Source organism: Desmodus rotundus, chromosome 5 (assembly GCF_022682495.2).
Source record: "Desmodus rotundus isolate HL8 chromosome 5, HLdesRot8A.1, whole genome shotgun sequence".
Lineage (NCBI taxonomy): Eukaryota > Metazoa > Chordata > Mammalia > Chiroptera > Phyllostomidae > Desmodus > Desmodus rotundus.
Genome location: NC_071391.1, coordinates 120,929,625 through 120,952,326, shown reverse-complemented (window position 1 = coordinate 120,952,326; position 22,702 = coordinate 120,929,625). Strand labels below are relative to the sequence as shown.

Below are 22,702 nucleotides of genomic sequence, written 5' to 3'. Positions count from 1 at the left end.
GTGGGCTTTTGCTAATGGCTGGCTTCTAGTAAATAATGGACACTAGTAATGTGAAGTCACTTTTGTACTTAGGTTACAAGAACACTAGGTATGTTTTTCTTCTTGGGCTTCCATCCCTTATTCCCTGGCTCACGTGCTCTGTGAGAATACACCTGTCAGGTTGTGAGCTGGAGAGACCCACATGGCTAGAAACTGCAGTTACCAGCCCAGACCCATTGAAGACCCGGGGCCCGTCAGCAGACAGAGGAGTGAGGTTGGGGGCCAGTGTATCAAGGGCTGGGCTCCCGTTTAAGCCTTGTGGTCACTACAGCCCTGGCCAAACACCTTCAATGCAGCATTGTTAAGACTCTCTGGCCCTGACGAATTGCTCAATTGGTTGGACACCAAAAGGTTGAGGGTTTGATCCCCGGTTGGGCACAACCTATTGATGTTTCTCTCACATTGATGTCTCTCTCTCTCTCTCTCCTTTCCTCTCTTTCAAAAAAGTAAATAAATAAGTAAAAACATATCCTCAGATGAGAATTTAAAAATAAAAAAGAACACTGAACCAGAGGCACCCAGATAAATTCTCCAATTTATGATCCACCAAGAATGAGATAATAAATGTTTGTTGCTTTAAGCTGTTCAGTTTTTTATATTTGATACTCAGCAATAAGAAAATACAACCAGATTGTCTTTCTCTTACATCTTCAATTTTTAATTTTTTTCAAATTTGATTCTGTTCTGTCAACAACTGTATATAAACCATCAGTTTAGAGAAAAGAGCTACCATCATACTTTTTGGTACTCTTTTATTTCCCGTTTATGTTTCAATAATATAATTTTTAAATATACAAGATTGGAGATTTCAGGCTAGCTTTTGTTATTTCACCAAGCTATATTTTTCTTTAGAAACACTATAACAAGTCAGTAAGATAATATATTTTTGAAATAGGTTAGCATAGATATCTGTATATACTATTTTTTAATTACAGAAAAGAATCAATAATAAGAGCAAACAATTTAAATCATATTGACATCCCTTTGTTAAAAACACTCTTCAATTAAAATTTTCATTCAATAATAAACAATACCCTTAATAAATAAAGAAATGAGAAATTAACCTATGTTGTAAAAAATATTGAATAAGTTCTGATTCATGCTGTGAAATTTTTTCCATAAGACAAAAAACCTTATGGAGAAGACATGACGGGATTTGAATTAGAATATACACTTTCTGGATGGCTTTAGCAAGTTGAAGGGATGCCACTTGGACTGAATCTCCGATATTGCCCCAGTAGGATGCGGTGGAAACCATCCGCAGCGGTGGGTATATTTTTAAAAAGATCAATTTGTAGCATGTTGAAAATTAACCAGCCACATTCAAATATTTGGTGGGAAACTACCAGAAAAATATGATCTATTTATATATATTGTGGAATGATTATATTTACTGTTTTTAGAGAATTTGTTTCTTAATTTAAAACCATAGCCTGTAGACTTTAGTTACTATGAACTACTCTCAGAAAAAGGAGACCCCCTGGCAAGGAAACAGGGCAAAAAGCCCCCCCAAGAACCTAGGGCTGGAGCTGGTCAGACACCTTCCTGTTTTCCATTGTGTTAATATGCCCACAGGAGGTATTCTCTGTTTTAAGACACAAAAGTATTTTGCTAAGTGTTTCATGGTAATAAAGAAGTAAGAGGTAGAAGGAAGTTCAGGGGCAGAACTGTTGGAATGAAGTATATTTTTTCTCAGTTCTGTCCCTCAGAGAAGACTTCCTCAATATTTTTCAAGAAGGAGAGTAACATTATTTTTCTAAAATGGTATTTAATGAAAGTTGCACATAGTTTCAAGCAAGTTTCCCATTGCAAAATATTTCTCGGTTGAGAAAAGTGTTTATATACCTAAATTAGCATGTCTTTCTAATACTAAACTAATTTGGTCAAATCAAGTTGGCTTGACATTTCCTGTCCTATTTAATATATTTAATTAGACTTTAAAAATGCTGTTCTTTCTTGTAAAGACATATGAGGGAGGCAAAAATAATTTTCCTCCTACGTTCCTGAATTCTTCTGGCTGGACTAATCAAATTACCATGAGATAGATTAACGAGAGAAAATGGCAACATCCATTATGTATGTGCATATGCAGGATCCATAAAAACATAGCGTCCAGAATAGACTGAGCAGCTAAGCCTTGTTTACATGCCAATCTGAGCTAAGGAGAAGAGGGAATCATGGTTTGGGACTTCAAAGCACAGGAAGGCAATTCACATGGCCCTGGAAAAGAAATGTTTGCTGGGCCATTTTTAACAACGGGGCACAGAGAGAGGACTTTGATCGCAGGGCCCTGTGGTAGGTTTCTCCCTATCTATTGCACTCTAGTTTATATTAAACTTTAGTTGTCTGTGATGATAGCTTCCTTCACGGAGCAGATCCTCTGTCTAAATTCTTTTAGGCATTTGGGGGAAGGTCAAAGGTTTTTCCTGAGTCATTTCTTGAAAATAACCAGCTTAAAATAATATCCCCCAGAGGCGTATTTTGGGGTGACAAACACTGCTCACCTCACATGTTTACTGTGGGTGATATGGAATCATTCTAGGAGACAGATAGATAATAATAGCGAAGTACATAGATAGGTAGATCATATATATATCTTTAACTCTGTCTCTGTCATTTCTCTAAAGGTATTTTAACCTTAGAAATATATTTATAGACCTAAGACTCATGTTGATAAAATTAATTTTATTACTTTGTCATTTTTCTAAGATTTCCCAAGGGATTCTCTATTATAACAATAGATTTCATAGTATTTTCTAATATACAGAAGTTCTGGAGAAAGTGAAACTTGCAGAAAACAATTTTGTTGGAACAACAGTTGCAAGGAAAAATAGAATGGCAATAAATTCTTCAGAATATTCAGGGTATTAAATAATATTTCAAACTTGAGACACAGTTTAGTTTTCTTGGCAGTGTAACATTCAAACAAAGGTGTAAGAATATTCATTTAAAATATTGTTATTTAAAATAAAAAATGAAAAAGGATGCAAATTTTATCTGATTTACAATTATTGTAGCCTATCAACATTAATTTAAAAAAAAATCTTGTTCCTGGTTCAGTACTAGTGCCAAAGTTTAAAAATTGCTTGAGGTTTACATGTCAAAATGAACTTTATTTAAATTTGGTTTTTTTTTCAATCTGAAGGCTCTTTTTCTTCTTCTGAATGGTTGTGATTGCAAATTCAATTGGTATAAAACAAATCTAGTCTTTAGAAAACAGAAATAGGGAATAACCAAGACATTTGATGACAAATAATTTGCCATATTGTATATGAAACAAACAACTACTCAGTCCTTCAAGGATAGTGTTTAATGGACAAAATGCCCCAACAGGGACTCAAATAACCTGTAAAGCTACAAGAAAATCTGAAGTTTTGGAGAATGCCACAGAAATAAGATCACTTGGAGGCATTTTTTTTTTACTTATTCAAAGTTAACCTTATCCAAATTGTTGGTTTTTACTTCTTCAGATAAAACCTATTTTCAACAATGAGCTCTCACTTTATGTTAACCTGTAAATTATTTATCTGGATCAGCTAATGAAAAAGCTTAAGCATCTTTGATTTAAAGAAAATATACAATAATTCTGAAGTAGGATTGTGGTATTTTAAAACATAATCTTTAAAGCAAATAATCTTATGCAAGCTACTATTTAATGTTTTTATAAATAACACCTGAAACTAATTGAACTAAAATTATTCATATCCCATCATGATACCCCCAAATCATTTTTAGTGATGTTAACCAGAAAATTAAACAATGATCGAAGGTTATATCAAACTGATATATTGAAAAGATTTCATTAAATGCATCTTTTGATAGACCAAGCTCATAGGAAGCTGTCTTATCCTTTACAATTCCTTATCGATGTAAAATTTTTTTAAACTAAAAATCAAATTTAAAACTTAAAAACAATAGCAGATTGGTTTCTAGGAAGACTGTATGCCTTGGTTAAGGTTGTAATAATATAGTAATTAATGTAGAAAATAATAACCTCAAGAATAAGAATTAAACTAATTAAAACAATTAAATTAGAAATCATGCGAGGGGCAAGTAAGAAGTGGCATAGACAGGTAATGGGATTGAATGACATTGGGTGGGAGAAGGATATAGAAAAAGCACATGCCTCTTTGTGTCTACATGACTTGTTTAGGCATTTTACTAGGCACCTTCTATCTTTTTATAATAGTAATAGAGTGATACGGTAGATATTATATTCATTTTACAGCTCAGCAAACTGTGGACAAGTGATATTCCTTAGCCAAGGTCATGCTGCTTATAAGTTTTAGATCCAATACTTGTAGTATCCTGGTTAAACTACTTCTATGAAGATTACTAGAGAAATCCAGAGAAACCTATTATACAAACTAACATGTGGGACTCTAAGACTTACTATACTTGATATAGTATCATATGTGCAAAGCAACAATGAGGTGTGAAGTATTGTAATGCATGTGGGCAATAGGGATGTGGCTGGAGCTTGGTTTATGAGGTAGTAATGGAGCTTGTAAGCTAAAAGGCAGCTTGTAATTTAATTTTCCAGTTAAAAAAAAAAAACCCTAAATACCAATGTAAGGAACTTGGAGTCTATAGCACTGTACTTAAGAGAGAACCATCAACGATTCTGACCAGATGGCTACAAAATCAAAATCATGGTCTAGTTTTTGCATTTCCTCAACTTGTTCTAGGACAAACACATTCTGTAACATAGCATCATTTCCGAAAATTGTTCAACTGAAATGCATTATGCTGCAGTTATTTTAATTTAGATGTAAGTTCAATTTAATTTAAAAGTAAAATGTTATTTAATTTAGAATTAAAGTATAAGAGAGCTTTGTAACAATTGTAGTATATCCATCAAATTCTGGTACCTTAATTTTCTTTTAGATTGAATTCTAACATTTCTTTTTAATGATCATGAATAAAATCTTCTCTATAGCGAATAGTTATCAGTCCCACAGCAAAATGTGTTAGGAAACACTACATGAGATACAAGTTTTGAGGTGGAAAGGAAACAAGGAAGTTTTTCCCAGCCATACAACAAATTTACAGAATGAATTCTACAAGCCAGAAACTGTTACAGCTTCCAGGGTTACATACAGCAGTGAAGGCAATCCTGGCCCTCAGTGACCTTTCATCTTAGCAAGAAGGAGACATTCAATAAACAAACAAATAAGGAAATAATACAACTCAGAGAAATAGAATAAGATGGGTTGAGGGAATAGGGATTCAGGGCAGGGGCATACACTGCAAGGAGACAACACTTGGGTGGGGAGCTGAAAGATGTGAGGAAGTGAACTGCAAGCTGGTCTGCAGGTGAGTGTTTCAGGCAAAAGGAAGAAACAAAAATGTGCCTGCAGCCTGTCAGCCCTCCAAGTGTGCTTGAGGTGTGTGATGGAGTGGAGTTTGAGAAAGAGAAGAGAGAGTGACAGCAGATGAGTGTCAAGACGATAGCTGGGGAGGCCAGAACATTGCAAGATATTATTTGGATTTTGGTATTCAATTTAGAAGGGAATTTATGAAATGATTTTTGTATGAGTAGGGAGCAAGGGCAAAGACAGAGATACTAGGAATAAACTACTGCCATAATCCAGAAGAAAGACAATGGTGGCTTGGAGTTTGCTTGTAAAGGTAAAAATTCTGAGAGTAGTAAAATCCCTAATCTATTTTGAAGCTCCAGTCAACAGAATTCACTGAGTGATTGTGTGTGATACATGAAAGAAATAGAGGAAATGTAGAATACTCCAAGTTAAGGTGATGAAGAGGGGAAGGTGTTGGGAGAGCTAAGGATTCAAGAGGTTCATTTTATTCATGTTAAGTTTGAGGTGAGAAGTAGATATCTACATGTAGATGTTGATTAATTATTGATATAGTTGTATATGAAGTCCAGAATTCAGAGAAATAGTCAGATTAACACTAATAATATAAGTAATATTTACTACTATAAAATTGAATGAGGTCTCTTACGGAATAAGTGTAGGTAAAGAAACCTCTGCGACCCAAGTCCTGGGACTTTCCAACTATTACAAGTGACAGTGAAAAGGAAAAACCAGCAAAGGAAGTAGCAGCCATAGAGGTAGAAGGGGAATCAAGGGAAATTGATGTATTAAAAGCCAGGTGAAGAAAAAGTTTGAAGGAATAAGTGATCAACTGTCTTGACAACTAAAACCAGTGAATTTGGCAATGTGTCACTCCCTGTTGACCTTGACAGTAACTGTTCCTTGGAGTGGTATGGAAGAAGATCTAAGAATAAATGAAGGATAACAAATGGAGGCTGTATTTCAGGGTGTTTAATTGCATAAGACCGAAAAGAAATTAACTGGAGCAGAATGTGAGCACAAATACATATTTTATAATGGCATATATTATATCAGGTTTTTATTCTCATTGAAATGATCCAGCAGAGATGAAAACTTGATAATGTAGCAGAGGGCAGGGAAATTGAGTACACGAGAGAGTATTAAATGTAGTGTATAGAAACATGAATATTTTGCCCACAATAACAGAAATATGGATAGGTTGGTGGGTGTGGTCTTAGGAATGTGCGAATGCTTTCTTTTAACACTTCTACTCAGGTTTATATTATATCCCTGTTGTCTTTAAAATAAGATTGCAATCCACAGATTTAATTGCTTGGGGTTTGTGTGTGTGTGAAAAACATAATGGTTTTTAGAGTAATGAAAAATTTTCAGGTACTTCTGCTCTCAAGTAAGTGCTTTTTAAAAAAGTTACTTTAAATAATTAATAAAGATAGTTTCATAGAAGGGTTGATAAATATAACGTTATTTAAATGAATTCCTCTTTTCTGATTTACTTTCATTTTTGTGAATGATATCAGTAATTTTCTTATGTTCTCTTTCTATTTTCTAATTTGAGCATGCTAACTTCTTTATAAATTTAGCTATTTTTAGGAAAATAAAATGGGAATGTAATTTCTTGGTTGACATCACTTTGTGACACTTACTTGAAACTCCAGACATCCTTTGTTTCTATACAAATCAACTCTTCAAAATTTTGTTCAATGGTAGGAAAAGCATTTTACTGCACCTGAAAAATGAGAAGAGCCAATTTTATTCCAGAATAGTAGTCTCCTAAAAACAGATACTCAGCAAGGTATTCACAAACATATGCTCATTACTGAAGAACTTTATTTTAATTCTCAGGTAAGTTCACCTAAATGAGCCAGCGCTACCTCAAAGATTTGGTTTATTTCCCGGTTAATGCATAAACTCAAATCATAATTTAATGCACTGTAAAGGGTATGGTTATTATCCAACTCTAAATCTACTAGTTTCTTTAAAAATTTTTTTATCATTGTTCAAGAATAGTTGTCTCCATTTCCCCCCTACCACTCCCCCTGACCCCAGCCATCCCCACTTCCCACCCTTGATCCTACCCCTCTTTGGTTTTGTCCATGTGTCCTTTATACATGTTCCTGAAAACCCCTCACCCTTTCCCCCCCATTATCCCCTCCCATCTCCCCTCTGATTGTTCCTAATTTCACTGTGTCTGGTTCTATTTTGCTTGCTTGTTTGTTTTGTTGATTAGGCTCCACTTATAGGTGAGATCATATGGTATTTGTTTTTCACCACCTGGTTTATTTCACTTAGTATAATGTTCTCCAGGTCCATCCATGCTGTTGCAAAGGGTAGGAGCTCCTTCTTTATTTCTGCTGTGTAGTATTCCATTGTGTAAATGTACCATATTTTCTTTTATCCATTCATTTACTGATGGGTGCTTAGGTTGCTTCCAGCACTTGGCAATTGTAAATTGTGCTGCTATGAACAGAGAGATGAAAATTAAAACCACAATGAGATACCACTTCACACTGGGCAGAATGGCCATCACAAACAAATCAACAAAGAAGTGTTAGAGAGTATATGGAGAAAAGGGAACCCTAGAGCACTGTTGGTGGGAATGCAGACTGGTATAGCCACTATGGAAAACAGTATGGAATTTCCTCAGAAAAGTAAAAATGGAACTGCCTTTTGACTCAGCAATTCTACCGATGGGATTATACCCTAAGAACCCTGAAATACCAATTCAAAAGAACCTGTGCACCCCAATGTTCATAAATCTACTCGTTTTGGGAGGGAGATGACTAACAGAACACCTGACCTTTGTATTACAGTGGAAAAATTGAGAGCACAAAATAAAATACTTTATTATTTTTTAATACTCACCTGAAGTAGTTATTGATGAGAGAGAGAGAGAGAGAGAGAGAGAGAGATATCAGTTGCCCCTTGTATGTGCCTTGACTGGAGATGGAACCTGCAACCTAGGTATGTTGCCATGACCTGGGACCCACAACCTTAGGTATACAGGATGACACTCCAACCAACTGAGCCACCTGCCAGGGGAAAAATAAAATACTTTAAATAGTCTAACAAGACCCGGTGTTCAGTTACAACTTTATCTGATATAGTCTCAAAGTTTAAGATGCTATTTAAATAATAGAACAAAACTTTCTCCTTAGGGAAGTGTGAAGACCAAAATCAAAGAGGATTATATCACCAGATATGGCTAATTCATTTTTTAATATATGTTATTAAATTTTTGAGAGAGGAGAGTTATACTTTAACGATTTTTTGGAACCACTGGGTGTTGGGATATTTGATAATGTTCCTTACCTTCAGGTGATCCGCTGTTATCTGAAGAAACTGATCCATTGCCACCCTCTAAAATGAGACATAGTCAGAATTCCTGAAGGTAGGAAGGAGAATCAAAACTAAGAAATGCCAAGAACTTTAACATAGAAACATCAATTTTAGATTATTATTTACATTTCTATAATTTATTTGAGAGCAAGAAAATGTGATTTTACAAATATCTTAAACAATTATTCAAACAAATAACTAAAAAACTTTCAGAGCAGAGAAAAACTACACACATGTATTTTTTTATTTTACAGCTGCTTTTGAAGGAGATGCTATTAAATTGGAAGAGAATATAAGGAAAACAGGACAAATATAACAATAAGAGTTAGCATATTTTGTGCGATTGAAGTTCTAACCTTTTCTGGTCATAGGAAATTTGTCTGTGTTACACTGAAAGCATGTTTGTTCTCTGTATTAACACTTACAAGTGAAGCTGTGCTTTCCTTTGTCTGAAATGATTCTTGGAAGATACAAATGTGGCTACAGACAGAGATATGTTTTCCATTTGTAAAAAAATGTAATTTAAAAGCACTTTGGATATTTTTGTATTTTTAAATTAAACACCCATGGAAATAAAAAGGAAAAGTTTCCATGGTTGACAACAGTATTGATAAATTCATCTACACTCAACATTTTATATTTTGACCTTCTAAACTTTAGATTCTAGGTGTATGTCTTCTACAACCATAAACCAATCAATTGAAAAACCCATAGTGAATTCCTGTAAAAGCCTTCTTATAAATCATTCTGTAGAATTCATAGTCTACTAAGAAGATCACTCGACTTGGTTTATTATTATCATTGCTATTTTATTTTGAGATTCATCATCTCTTCCATGATTAAAGAACAATACAAATGCAAAAGAAAAGTATCTTTGTTCTAAGAAGTCACAGAGTATATTATTTTGGGGGGGGTGAAATAATTTTCATTATCTTTTTAAATCACTAGAAAAATAAAGTTGAACTATTTAAATAAAATTACTCCAGAAAAATGGATTTCAGTTTTAACATATTGAGAATTTTCATCTCTTCTGCATTATAGAAACAAAGTAATACATGCTGAAATAATACCGAGCCAGAAAAAAGGCCAGGAAAATATTTTGTGTAGTCAGAATCTTGGATTTATTTATTATACTTATTGAGAAAATGTTACATAGGGATTAATCTTTCCATGTACATTTTCTCTTATATAAGAAGGAGGAGAAGTAATTAAAATTGTTGAAAATAAAAGAGAATACAGCTTTAGGGAGAAGACATGGGATGACTGACTTCTAGGAGAAAGCAGTAAATTTCCTTTAGAGCAGAATTTGAAAGCAGATATAGAAGAAAGACCACTGTCTTAAGAATAGGAGCATTTACTAAAGGCTTTCCTCTCTATTTTGACTTCCTATCCATAGAGTATTAGAAATAGGGATGTTTTCTTCTCTCTTCTAATACCCATGTGAAAAGAAGTGAATCAAAGCCTAATTTTTGTTTGTATCTATTTTAATTTTTCAATTTAACATAATTTTAAAAAGATCTTGTACAATCTTATACAAAAATGATCCTACTTTTATAGGTCCCTCTGCAGTACCCCTATAGGATGAATGTTGAAAATTATGAGAAAGGAAAAGACCAAAGTCAGGAAACACAGTGAAGAATTATAAAAATAAAATTTCACAGTTTTCTCCTGAAACTGCATTTAGTTTTAGCCTTTTGAGCATATTTACCACGGACTTCTGTATGAGGTTTTGTACTAACCTCTCTCTCTTAAATCAAATGTTAGATGATTTAAAATTTTAATTCATGTCAAAACAGAATTCAGCCAAAGTAAGAATGTCTGTTCCTTTAAAATGTTCTGTTTTACCATTAATCTTGTGATATATCTCTACTAATACAAATTGGAAAAGAAGGGCCAGTTTTTATGAGCTCAAAGTAATAAAATGGAAAACTACAGGATTTTTTGACTGTAGTTTATGAAAAGGACCGACTTACCATTACTTGAAGTGGTATAACCTTTCTTGTTCGATTTTTTTGGTAAATGATATAATGCATTAACTTTTAGAGTTCTCCCTGAGGACACCATTGTCTACATAAGGATGAAAAATAATTTGGGTGAAATGGTGAACTTTGTTTCTTAATGAAAAAATGTGGGTTTTTTTGCAATCAGTACACAGTGAATGCATTTTTTATAAAAGTGTTCAGGTTATGTTCTTATAGGGATTTTAGAATGGCCAACATGATGTAATTATTTGAAATGAGAGCACTTTTTCCTAAGACTCCCCCTCATAAAAAAATAAGATAATTTAAACATTTACAATTTCTAACAGAATTGTCACGTTCAGGTCAGAAAAAAAATTATAGCATATGGTGCCTTATGGAAAATTAAACTCTCTTCAAGGATTTGAATAAGCTTTCTAATATTCTTTAGTTGTTTCCAACCAATTCCAATTTTATAGGAAAGGTCTAGAACTCTGGGTTAGCCACTCTTTTTATGAAGTTAGTAAAAGGTGATGAAATCTGAAATCATGAATTCTCTGAAAGATGAGTTAAAATTAAACACAGATGCAAATAACAATATCAATAATGATAATAATAATAATAAGAAGAAGAAGAAGAAGGAGAAGGAGGAGAAGCAGAAGGAGAAGAAAAAGGAGGAGGAGGAGGAGAAGGAGAAAAAGGAGGAGGAGGAGGAGAAGGAGAAAACTGTATTGAGCATAGCATCTGAGGAACAGTTTCACATTTTCCTTCTTTTAAACCCCATGTGTCAGATAATTCCATCACCTACTTTTTACAGAGGAAAGGGTCAAGGCATTGACAGGGTAAGGAGTTATGATCTCACAGATACCAAATGGTGGAATTGGAATTTAGATCCATGCACTCTGCATGAGTTGTGGAGTTTACATGCTTAGCGATGATACTCTATTAACTCATCCAATTCATTGAAACAAAAACTTTAGATGTTTTTAGAGTTCTCTCCCTCAAGAGATTGGTAAGCTTTGTTACTGTGGAAATACGGAGGGTTCCTTGAGAGCAAGAAAAGGAAACTTGAGTTTATATGAAGACTTTGGAATTACAAATACCAGCCTAAAGTCAAGGCACCTCTTTAAAGGTTAAATGTAGCTAAAGGTTAAGAATAGGAGCCATAATGTGTCTGCAGCACTTAAAGCCAAAGGGGGTAGGTTCAAGGGTGGGAGGTGGGGATGGGTGGGGGGGCATGGTGGGGTGAAAATGGAGACAACAGTACTTGAACAACAATAAAACAAGAAACTAATGAAAAGACAAAAAAAAGAAAATAGAATATAAAGCAAAAGCAATTTCAAGAACTGGGACTCAGCTAATTAAGTCCTATTTTCCTCTGGTCAATTTATGTTCCACCTTAAGTTATGGATTGTGTGATTTAAAAATGTAACTATTCATTCTCCACTGTGATTCCTTGTGCAGTAGAGTGCATGCATTAAAAATAAGAAATAGTTGAAATCTGGTTTTAAATACATTTAAATTAAATGATTACATCTCAATATATTAAGGGTTTGTATCTTCTGTCTTTGTTAGTTTCTATTTTAAGCAGAATTAATCGAGGGAAAGTTTCTCATAGGCAACATGTACCATCTATTATTTTAAAAAGAAGCTTATATTCTGAATATTAGAGTTTAAGTAGCAGGTGGTGATTTACACGTGAAGAACTGAAAGTCCATTTCATAAGGAATTTGCATCCAATATGTAGTGAAGTTACAACTGATTCTGATTTTAAAAGGTAGGGCTTAATGTTTGTTGCCTGTAAATCACAGGATTAGAAATTTTCATTCAAATGTTTTATCTTGGATTATTATTAACTAGAGGGAGAGGTTCAAATAATATTTACATAATTCCTAAACTTCTGAATGAAAGACCTGTTCTGGTTTCTGTCAAACTTCTCCATTGCCTTGCTTTTGAGCACCAAGGAGTGCCAACTCTCATAATAAAGTAATATAAACCTGCCAAGAAGAGGTGTCCCCTGAGAGACTAAAACATTGAATTAAGTAGGAAGTTTCATATGAAGACTCAGTCAGAAATGTACTTTCTGGTCTTGCCCTATTGCTCTCTGCTTTATCCATTCATCAACCTCAAGTTTTACAGAGTTCTATGTTATACAAAAAAAAAAAGAAAAGAAAAAGAAAAAGAAAAGGAAAGAAAATTGATGCTTCCTTACTATTGTATACCAAAAAAGAGATTTTATATTTGTGGGGAATTTATAGATTACTCCCATTCAAGATGAAGGCTTTGAATATTTAGTAATTTGTTTTTCTTGTCAAATTCAGAATTCTGGGATTAAATTAGTATGACTTCCCTTTTTTAATCTAATATAGTAAGAAACCAAAGGAGGAAATATTATGCAAAGTTCTTATTACCTAGAAAATATTTTTAAATTCATTTTTAAAAATTTAGTGGAAATTGCTAACTATATTATTTCACAGTATAGTTCCATACTGGTAAATAATAAAATGTGTAGATTTTTTACATTTACCTTTTATCAAAAGTAAGGGCTGAGCTGAAAATTACAACTCAACCAATATTGTTTAAAAAGCAAATGTAGTTTTTTGTTGATTACACCCTGCAAACCAACACTAACCTACTTCTCTTCATGGACTCTGAGGCAACACAACTTTTCCGTTACTATTCCCAGGTAAAGGAACACTGAAATTGGCTGTAAAAGCACAATCTAGAAGCCTGGCTGTGAATTAAATTAATTGCAAAGTAACTGCTTTGTTCAGCATTTTAATATCTTGTTTGTTTTATTAAATTTGAGTAGTTTTTCCCAGCTTCACAGGAAAGTTCGTTGGAGAGACCCACAGTCCTAGAACGTACACAAAGCCACCCACTTATCAGCACTGGAAGAGCCCAGTTTAATTGTGGGTAGCCGAGGAAGACGGCTGAAAGGCAGCTGAGCGGGGCAAGCAGCACTGTTCCCTCTCGAACCCCTCCTGCACATACAGCATCACAACCAGCTGCTTTCCCTGCCCTGGTGAACACATAAGGCTCCGCCCCTCACTATGTAAAGATGTGCCCAGATCAAAAAAAAAAAGGCCCAAATGAAAGAACAGTTCAAAGCTCCAGAAAAAATACAACTAAGCAACAAAGAGGTAGCCAACCTATCAGATGTACAGTTCAAGACACTGGTTATCAGGATGCTCCAGGAACTCACTGGGTACTTCAACAGCATAAAAAAGACCCAGGCAGCAATGAAGGTTGCATTATGTGAAGTAAAGAAAAATCTACAGGGAACCAACAGTGTCAGGAAGGAAGCCAGGACTCAAATAAATGGTTTGGAGCAGAAGGAAGAAACAAACATTCAACCAGAACAGAATGAAGAAACAAGAATTCAAAAAAATGAGGAGAGGCTTAGGAACCTCCAGGACATCTTTAAATGTTCCAACATCTGAATCATAGAGTTGCCAGAAGGAGAAGAGGAAGACCAAGAAATTGAAAACTTATTTGAACAAATAATGAAGGAAAATTTCCCAATCTGGTGAAGGAAATAGACTTTCAGGAAGTCCAGGAAGCTCAGAAAGTCTCCAAAAATTTGACCCAAGGAGGAACACACCAAGACACATCATAATTACATTAGCCAAGATTACAGATAAGGAGAGAATCTTAAAAGCAGCAAGAAAAAAGAGAGAGTTACCTACAAAGGAGTTCCCATTAGACTATCAGCAAATTTCTCAAAAAAAAAAAACCCCAAACAAACAAAAAAACCCCTTGCAGTCAAGAAGGGGCTGGAAAGAAGTATTTGAAGTCATGAAAGGCCAGGACCTACATCCAAGATTACTCTATCCAGCAAAGCTATCATTTAGAATGGAAGGGCAGATAAAGTGCTTCCCAGATAAGGTCAAGGTAAAGGAGTTCATCATCACCCAGCCCTTATTATATGAAATGTTAAAGGGACTTATCTAAGAAAAAGAAGATAAAAAATATGAACAGTAAAATGTGACAACAAACTCACAGTTATTAACAACCGAACCTAAAAACAAAAACAAACTAAGCAAACAACTAGAACAGGAACAGAATCACAGAAATGGACATCACATGGAGGGTTATTAACAGGGGAGTGGGAGGGGGAGAGAGGGGGGAAAGATACAGAGAATAAGTAGCATAAATGGTAGGTAGAAAATAGACAGGGGGAGGTTAAGAATAGTATAGGAAGTGGAGAAGCCAAAGAACTTATATGTACAACCCATGGATATGAACTAAAGGGAGGGAGTGAAGGTGGGAGGGGGTGCGCAGGGTGGAGGGGAATAAAGGGGGGTAAATGGGACAACTGTAATAGCATAATCAATAAAATATATTTAAAAAATAAAAAAATTAAAAAAGAGAAGAAAAAAAAAGCTTGAGTAGTTTTTACTTAAATCTCCACGGGGAAACCTTAAGAATACATATTTGATCTTAAAGTAGAAAATGCAAACTAACGCAACTTGATAAACATTTATCTTAATAGAGTGTGTATATATATTTTTAAATGAAGCAATGTCCACTATGGGTTGTTTACCAAATGCAGAGAGGATCCAAGTCTTAATATTGGTTATTACATAACTACAGGAAAAATTTAATGCACACATTTACACACATAGAGGTAGTCCTTGTTTTGGATAGCTCCAATATGCATGCATTTTAGTTACTGTGATTTAGTTAAATTATACCACTCCCCAGGAACACAGTTCAAGTTTTGATTCCAATATATTAACCATGAGTAAATGCATAAAATACAAACTTACCTCCATTTCTTTGGCCCCAAAATCATGCATAAATAACAGAAGTGACACATGGTTGATGACCAACATGTCACTTCCTCCAAGACTATCCATGAGTGGTCACCGCTCACCTGTTATGTAGTTCACGAACTGACGACATGTCCCAGAGCATGTAATGCTAGTAAAATACTCCACATTAAAGAAACTCTCAAAGATATTTTACCACAATGAAAGCACAGAGACTAAAATGTTGGAAGCTACTCTAAACTTGGAAGTATGATCATTTCCTAAAGCTTAGAAATGGTGCTTGCTTCACATTCAAAGTTACACAATGAGAATAATGAGGCACGTGCTGTTTAAGGTACCTTGATAAGTTAGGAAAAAATTTCCTTAAATCTCAATGGTTCCAACATTATAAATTGCAGTGTAGTAAATAAATAGTAATTTTACTGTTTTTTCTTTTTCTTTTTTTTATACCTTTGTTACTGACAGTAAGAGCTCTGCATATTTTGACAAAATTTTTAAAGATTATGGAACAATCTTAATTTTTCTAACCAATTATTATGATGACATTGTATAGATTCGGGTTTTATAGTCATTTATACAGTACTGCACTACTGTAGGAAGTGAGGGCTGCATATACAAGGGGGGACCTCCAAACAGAATTTATTTAATATAAAAATTGTGTATTTATTCTTACATGTTTAAACCTCAGTCACCTTCAAAGCACTCTCCATTTGATGCAATCCACCTATTGAGATATTTTTTCCACTGCTCAAAACAGTTTTTCAACTCATCAATTTTGATGCCTTTTAGTGCTTCTGCTGTTTTTGTTTCACCTCTTCCACATCAGCAAAACGTTGAGGACTTTTTCATCCAGGGAAACAAAAAAACAGTAACTCAGGGTGAGATTGGGTGAATAGGGAGGGTAGGGCATGGAGGTCATGCCATTTTTTTGGTCAAAAACTGCTGAACACTTGGAATGGTGTGGGCAGGTGTGCTCGTAAATCACCCATCGTGAGATGGACACATGCACTGAAAGACCTTCCAAAAAAAATTCAGTGAAGCCGAGCACAGTCTCTCACAACAACGCCAGCTGGTGCACTGATACAGATGGGTTCCTAGAACACTCACTTAGTGGGGGAAGCCTGTACTACAAGGGGCCTGCCCACCCGAAGATAATTTCATTTTTTTTGGATTCCCCCCTATATACAATGAGATTAGATTTTTAATCTCCAACTTGGAATAGATGTATGCATTTTCATCTGAGAGATCTCACTATTGGAGACATTAACTGATCAATAATAAAGAGAAAAATATTTCTGTTGACAGTTTATTTTTTCTTTCTCATCTGTACACTTTTGATTCTGATCTTAGTCTAAATTGTGAGTAATAAAAGCATTTATAATAACAAAAGGGAAGTGCTTTCTCAAGGACAAAATATTGATGTAGAAAAAAATCCCCCATGACATCTGATGACTTAGCAAGATTAAAATGAAAGGTGTCTATGGACCTCTCTCTGTTAGCACTGCAGTGAATGGTCTTTGCTAACAGTGGGCCTTGGAATCTTGGGTTACGTCTTTTCTACAGGCAGCACAAAGATGGCATTCCTTTGATTTCAGTGGAGGTTTTCCCAAGTGAGTCCTTGTAATGTAGGTTTAGTGAAGAGCAGGTTATTCCTATGAGAAAGCTAATCAAAGCTATTTAACATTTAAAATGAAAATGTTCAATGATACTTTTAGTGTGGCCAGTTATTTTTACACACTGAAATCTCCCTGATATCAATTTTTACCAAATTTTCAGAAAGAGCAGACTCATCCTATATGAGACATTCATGTAAATAAGCCACACTTAGGCTTCGTTTTATTACTGAACTGCGTAAATAGTGTGTAAGCCAACACCTTACAAGGCAAGATGGCTTCACGATTCAAGAGATCGGACTCACATCTTTATTTTCACTGACCCATGTGACTTCTGCAAGTTATTTCTCCCTTCTGAATCTGTTTTATATCTTTAAATGAAGTGGAGAGACGAGATCTGACATATTACATCAAAGCTTAAGTGCATATACCTCAGAGGCCCCTAGGAATCCGAACGAGAGTGACTGAGTACATGGCCATCAACTGGTCCCTCAATTCTAACCATTCAACAGAAATACTGTAGACTACTTTGTCTTTATATACTGGGTTTAGTGGTTCGGGGGCTTTTTTGTTTTGTTTTTTTTAGAAAATTGATGTAGAAATAGGTTTTTAAGTACTGGTAACTATTAGAATGGATTATCTCTATGGTGCCTTCTAGGATATGTACTTAAACCTACGAGCAAGGGAAAAGTGGCATGTGGAACATGTTATTATTGTTAATAATGATGCCAGCATGTCACTAAAAGACAGGCTTTTTAATATAATAAGTCTCTACTTAAAACCAGGCACACATTTGTTCATAGTTAGCTTATTTGGGAGATGGAAAGCAGTTTTTTTTCCATAGAAACAGTTTTTAAGGTGAAGTGTTCAGGCTAGCTGGAAAAAAAAAAAAAGAGAACTAGTTGAACTGCCAAAATAAGAGTGATCCATTTTCAATAAAGAAGAAGGGGAGAAATACTCTCACAAAAACTGCAGCATAATAGATGAAATTTTTTATTTTAATTTTTAATATTTGAAGACAAATGACTTCAGAGATATTTAATCTATTTCACTATCTTCTTTCATTTTGAAAATTATCTAGAGACATGATTTGAGAGAGAGCTCTTCACTGGTGTTGGCATGGTGACTGTAAAATTAAAAAAATTAAAAAAGAGCCAGAGGTCATTTAACTTTATTCAGAATGAGAGATTTGCCTAACCTCATTTATATCCTGGTATCTTTCTCCAAGCTCTTTTAAAAATTTGTGTTAAAAGTGGCGGGAAAAGTAGTGACTCTTCCACTACCTTTTTCTACCCTTGTTCAGATATATACATTTCTAATCAAAAGATGCTGATAATTCAGGGAGTAGCTCTATTAAGACTGGGGGAATGCTCATACATTTAAAAAAATCTATCCTGAGATTAAAAGTGTGTTTGAAAATGTCAGTATATGGAGAGTCAGAAAAAAAATTAAGTCTATGTGTCTAGATGACTTAGTCAATAAAATGCAAGTATGTAGTTATCTTGAATGTTCTTAATTCTACTTAAATAAACATAACATATTTGAAAATGTTTTCAAATACCCTATAGAAACATCTATTTCATTTATGCTTGAATATTTTTCAACTAAATGTTGTAATAGGAGAAGCTGGTCCAGAATCCATGGCTTATTAATACATAGTTCAACATTCTGAATAAATGGGACAAGCTTCAAAAGAGATCATAATAATTTCCATGTTCCCCAACCTCAGTTCTTAGATGTTTATGTGGTTTGTCATTCTTGACCTTCCAACAGTAGAGTAATTGGGCATGCCACAGAGATTTTAGTTTCCATGAGCCTTATTGTGGGAACTGAAAATTCCATAGCATTATATCCCGAGATTATACTTATCATGGAGAGAGTTACATGATCACTCTGACCTAAAGGTTAATGCATGTTGGACTCTCTGCATATATCCTGAAACCTTGCAGCTATGAAGGAAAATTGTTAGCAGTTATTCTGTAACTACTATAAATAGTTAACCTCTTTTGTTTCATCATTAGAATAAGAATGTTCCACCTTTTTATTTTTAAGCACTAACATAGGACCTCTTTTTTTAATGAATCACAAACACACAGAATTCTTTCTCCCACTTTTATGATAGTAACGCCTTAGTGTGTTTGCACCTAAAACAAAAAAAAAAATTTCCACTTCCCCACTTTCCTTATGACAACACAAATTTAACTGAAAAAGAAATTTGAAGTTTGAGTATATTCCCACCAGATTTTAAACATTGGAAGGAATGTGCTTTCTAGGTGATTATTTTTAGGAAGGTAGTATGTACTTTTCCAGGCAGAGGCTTCGTTTTGATACGAGCAGGATTGATACATCATGTATAGTAATTGCATGTCATTTGTGGGAGATAGGCATCACCAAAAACACACTCATGCGTCATGTGGTATACGAAAGTTATGGCTTGATTAAATTTTTGTTTAATTCCAGGAAACACTAAATTTTAGAAGAAAAAAAATGATTCTTCTTTGTGGGAAAGCAGAACAAAGGAGCCAAGTATGACTTTTTTTTTTAAAACAAATTATCTGAATAGTCTTCCAACAATGTCAGCACATTGTTGGATGTGGTCTTCTGTCTTTCCTTTTCCCTGTGTGAAAGCTGAAAGTGACTGGATGGGAAGGAGAGATGCCCCAGCATTACAGGGTTCTTCAACACCACTTGGGGTCTTCTTGCTGCCTTGGTTTATTATCTGTATCTCACATGTATGAATAATTACGTACCTAAACAAAAGATGTATTTACTATAAATTATAATTTTATTACAATATTCTAAAAATTACACTTATATAACAAAAATGTTACTGTTGATTTCTTGCCAAATGTTATTGTATATGACATACCAAACATTGTAAATCATGAGTTTTCCCAATCATGTAAAGAGACAGTGGCTTCTAGAAACTCAAAGGTTCCTTGTATTCCATCAAAATTCATCTAGTGGGTAATAAAGGGGCTTTTTCAGATTCTGTTTCTTAACTGTTTCTGAATTCTTAACCCAGAATATTTTTCCAAAATTTATTATATATGCACCAATATAGATTCCAGTTAAACTCAAATTAAGACATACCCATTTTGGAAATGACACTTAGTTGGGTTACAAAATATTAAAAAGTGGCTTAAATCAAAGTAGGGTGAAAAATACAATATAGTATTTGGGATATAAGGAAGAAAACAGAAATAAGATTTAAAATGTGTTAGGTAGTAGTCAGCTAAGGAGCTAGAATAGCTAAAAAAACAACAAAACAAAAGACTTTAAGTTATATACACCCCATGCAATAATACATGCAGATCTGTATCTAATTGTACCCATTTTAATAATACTGTTTATAAAAATGTTTATTGAAGTATAATAAAGTACAACTCAAGGAGCTTTTACATGTATGTGTGCACCCATGTAACTACCAGTCAGATTAAGATACAGGGCAGTTCAAGAGTTTTTACTAAAAACCCTACACATACAAAATAACCACCGTTCTCTCTCACTGGTTATAATAGGTTAGTTTTGCCAGTTCTTGGGCTTCCTACAGAAAAAAAGGTTTTGGACTTCATATAGAAAAAAATCACACATTATACTCACATATTATGTATGACCATCTTTTTTCATCTCTGTATCTGTGATATTTATCTGTACTGTTGAGTATGACATTAGTTCATTTTTTATTACTGAATATTAGGCCCAGGATTTGCACTACTAATTACTTGTGTGAACATGCTATTGGTGATGGGCAGTCTAAGCCTCTTCTTCTCTCCATCCAGGTCATCCGAGCATTCCTACCACAGTCTCTTCTGTCACCGGTCATCTCCAAAAGGGAAGAACAATGGTAAAACCAAAATGAAAGATTCCACATTTTGTAGTGTAAGATGATACGTTATTTTTTTGTTCTCTGCATTTTAATAACCATGGATAAAGAAACCACTGAACTCACAATTCAAAAGCCACTGAAAAGCCACTCTCACGCTTACTAGAAGGGCAGGACTCAATGACTAATAAACAGGAATCATGTCTGACAGCTGTAGAAAAAAGAGTAGGAAGAGGAAGGAAATTTGGTGTGAACAGAGAGAGTTTAGCCGTTCTTCAGCTGAACAGGACACATGTGTTTGAGAACATGCAAGCAGTCACATATTGACAGACGTGATTTGAGAAGGATGTTATGAAGAGTATTATCTGAGTTGATGCCTGTGAGAACTGTTGCCAGTTCAGGTTTTTTTCTCAATAGATCTTTATATATCATTAGATCTAAAACACGCCTTTAGCTTTTTGCAACAGTTCATGCAATTTCCCAAACTAATACATGCGAAGCATATTGTAGTAATTAATGTATTATAGTTTATTTCCTGTTATCTACGTACCTCTATCTGTCTCCTTTCCTAGGGACTAGATGATAGCCCTTTCATTTCTAAGTGCGGTTTGCATCTCAGCAAATTCAGTTCTGTATTATGCAAGACCAAGGTCATTTCTGAGGTAGTTCATGTTTTCTGCATTAATTAAATGAATTTTCATTATAAACATATTTTGCAAACTTCATATACTTTGATAGAAAATATATTTTTAAATGATTTTATTTTATTCCTTCAATTTTGTTTTTGTGTGCTTTTATATTTCTAAAATGGGGAGAAATTTTCTCAATGCAACATGTTGACTTTAAAATAAATAAGAAGCATTTTCCAATTAAGTGTTCCATTTTCCGTCATACTTTCTCTTATTTATTGAATTATTTACCTACTCTCATTCACTTGCATCACATCCCAAAATTTAAACTACACCCTCTTCACTTACCATTTTAAACTCTAGAAAAGTTTTGACATGTATAGATAAATAAGTTGTTCACAGAGTAAAAATCTTTATGATAAATTACATGTTATTAAAATTCACAAGGCATCTATAGTGTATACATATGATCATTCTTAAAGGTTTATAAATATTTCTATCATCTGTTAAATTAAAATACAATAAAATACTTGATTTGGTTAATAATCAACAAGTCCTTTTTTATTTATATCATTTTTCTATTCATGCACCCATCCACAGAAGGAAAAGTATTAATTTTTGAGAAAATACCATAAAACCATGGTGTTTGATTTTGTAGAAATAATTAATATCCACATATTCATATAAGAATTGTGTTGCAGTGTTTTGTTATAAAGAATCTTCATCCTTCCATTGAAAGAGACAGCAAGCTCTCATTGTAGCAAAGTGAGTCAATTATTCTTATTCTTCTTAAAACTTCTTGTTTCTATGTTGTAGAGCAAATTGATTGCTTTAAAAACCAATAGCTATAGAAAATCCACTTTAAAAGATAAAATTTCTTAAACTGTAAACTATTCTAACATTTTTAAGCATGCAATTATTATGGATGAATGTATTGTTATGCACGAATGATCTCTTTTTAATGATTGTTTCAAATTGGTGATATTCTATTGTACAATCACCAATTAAAAGTTAGAAAGGGAAAAGCCAGTAACTGGAGGCTAACTGATTATACTGTGGTAAGTACTGTTTTACCCAAGTGAATCCTGTTTTCTATGGTGAGAGAATCAACAAATTGCATGTTGTTGATAGAGTCAACCCTTAATTTTATTTGGGCACTACCACGGTCTCTCACGGTGTCTCCGCTAAAACACTGGGGAGATATG

At 34.1% G+C, this 22,702-nt stretch overlaps 1 long non-coding RNA gene across 2 annotated transcripts in view; it reads left to right on the top strand.

The window, feature by feature from the left end:
- The window catches only part of LOC123478956 (uncharacterized), a 554,890-nt gene extending 533,049 nt beyond the window's left edge, over positions 1-21,841 (top strand). For both annotated transcript variants that reach the window (XR_008427024.1, XR_006654396.2), the window contains one exon: positions 20,825-21,841. This is a non-coding gene — a long non-coding RNA (uncharacterized lncRNA). The remainder of the gene's footprint in view (positions 1-20,824) is intronic.
- Positions 21,842-22,702: the final 861 nt, after the last annotated feature.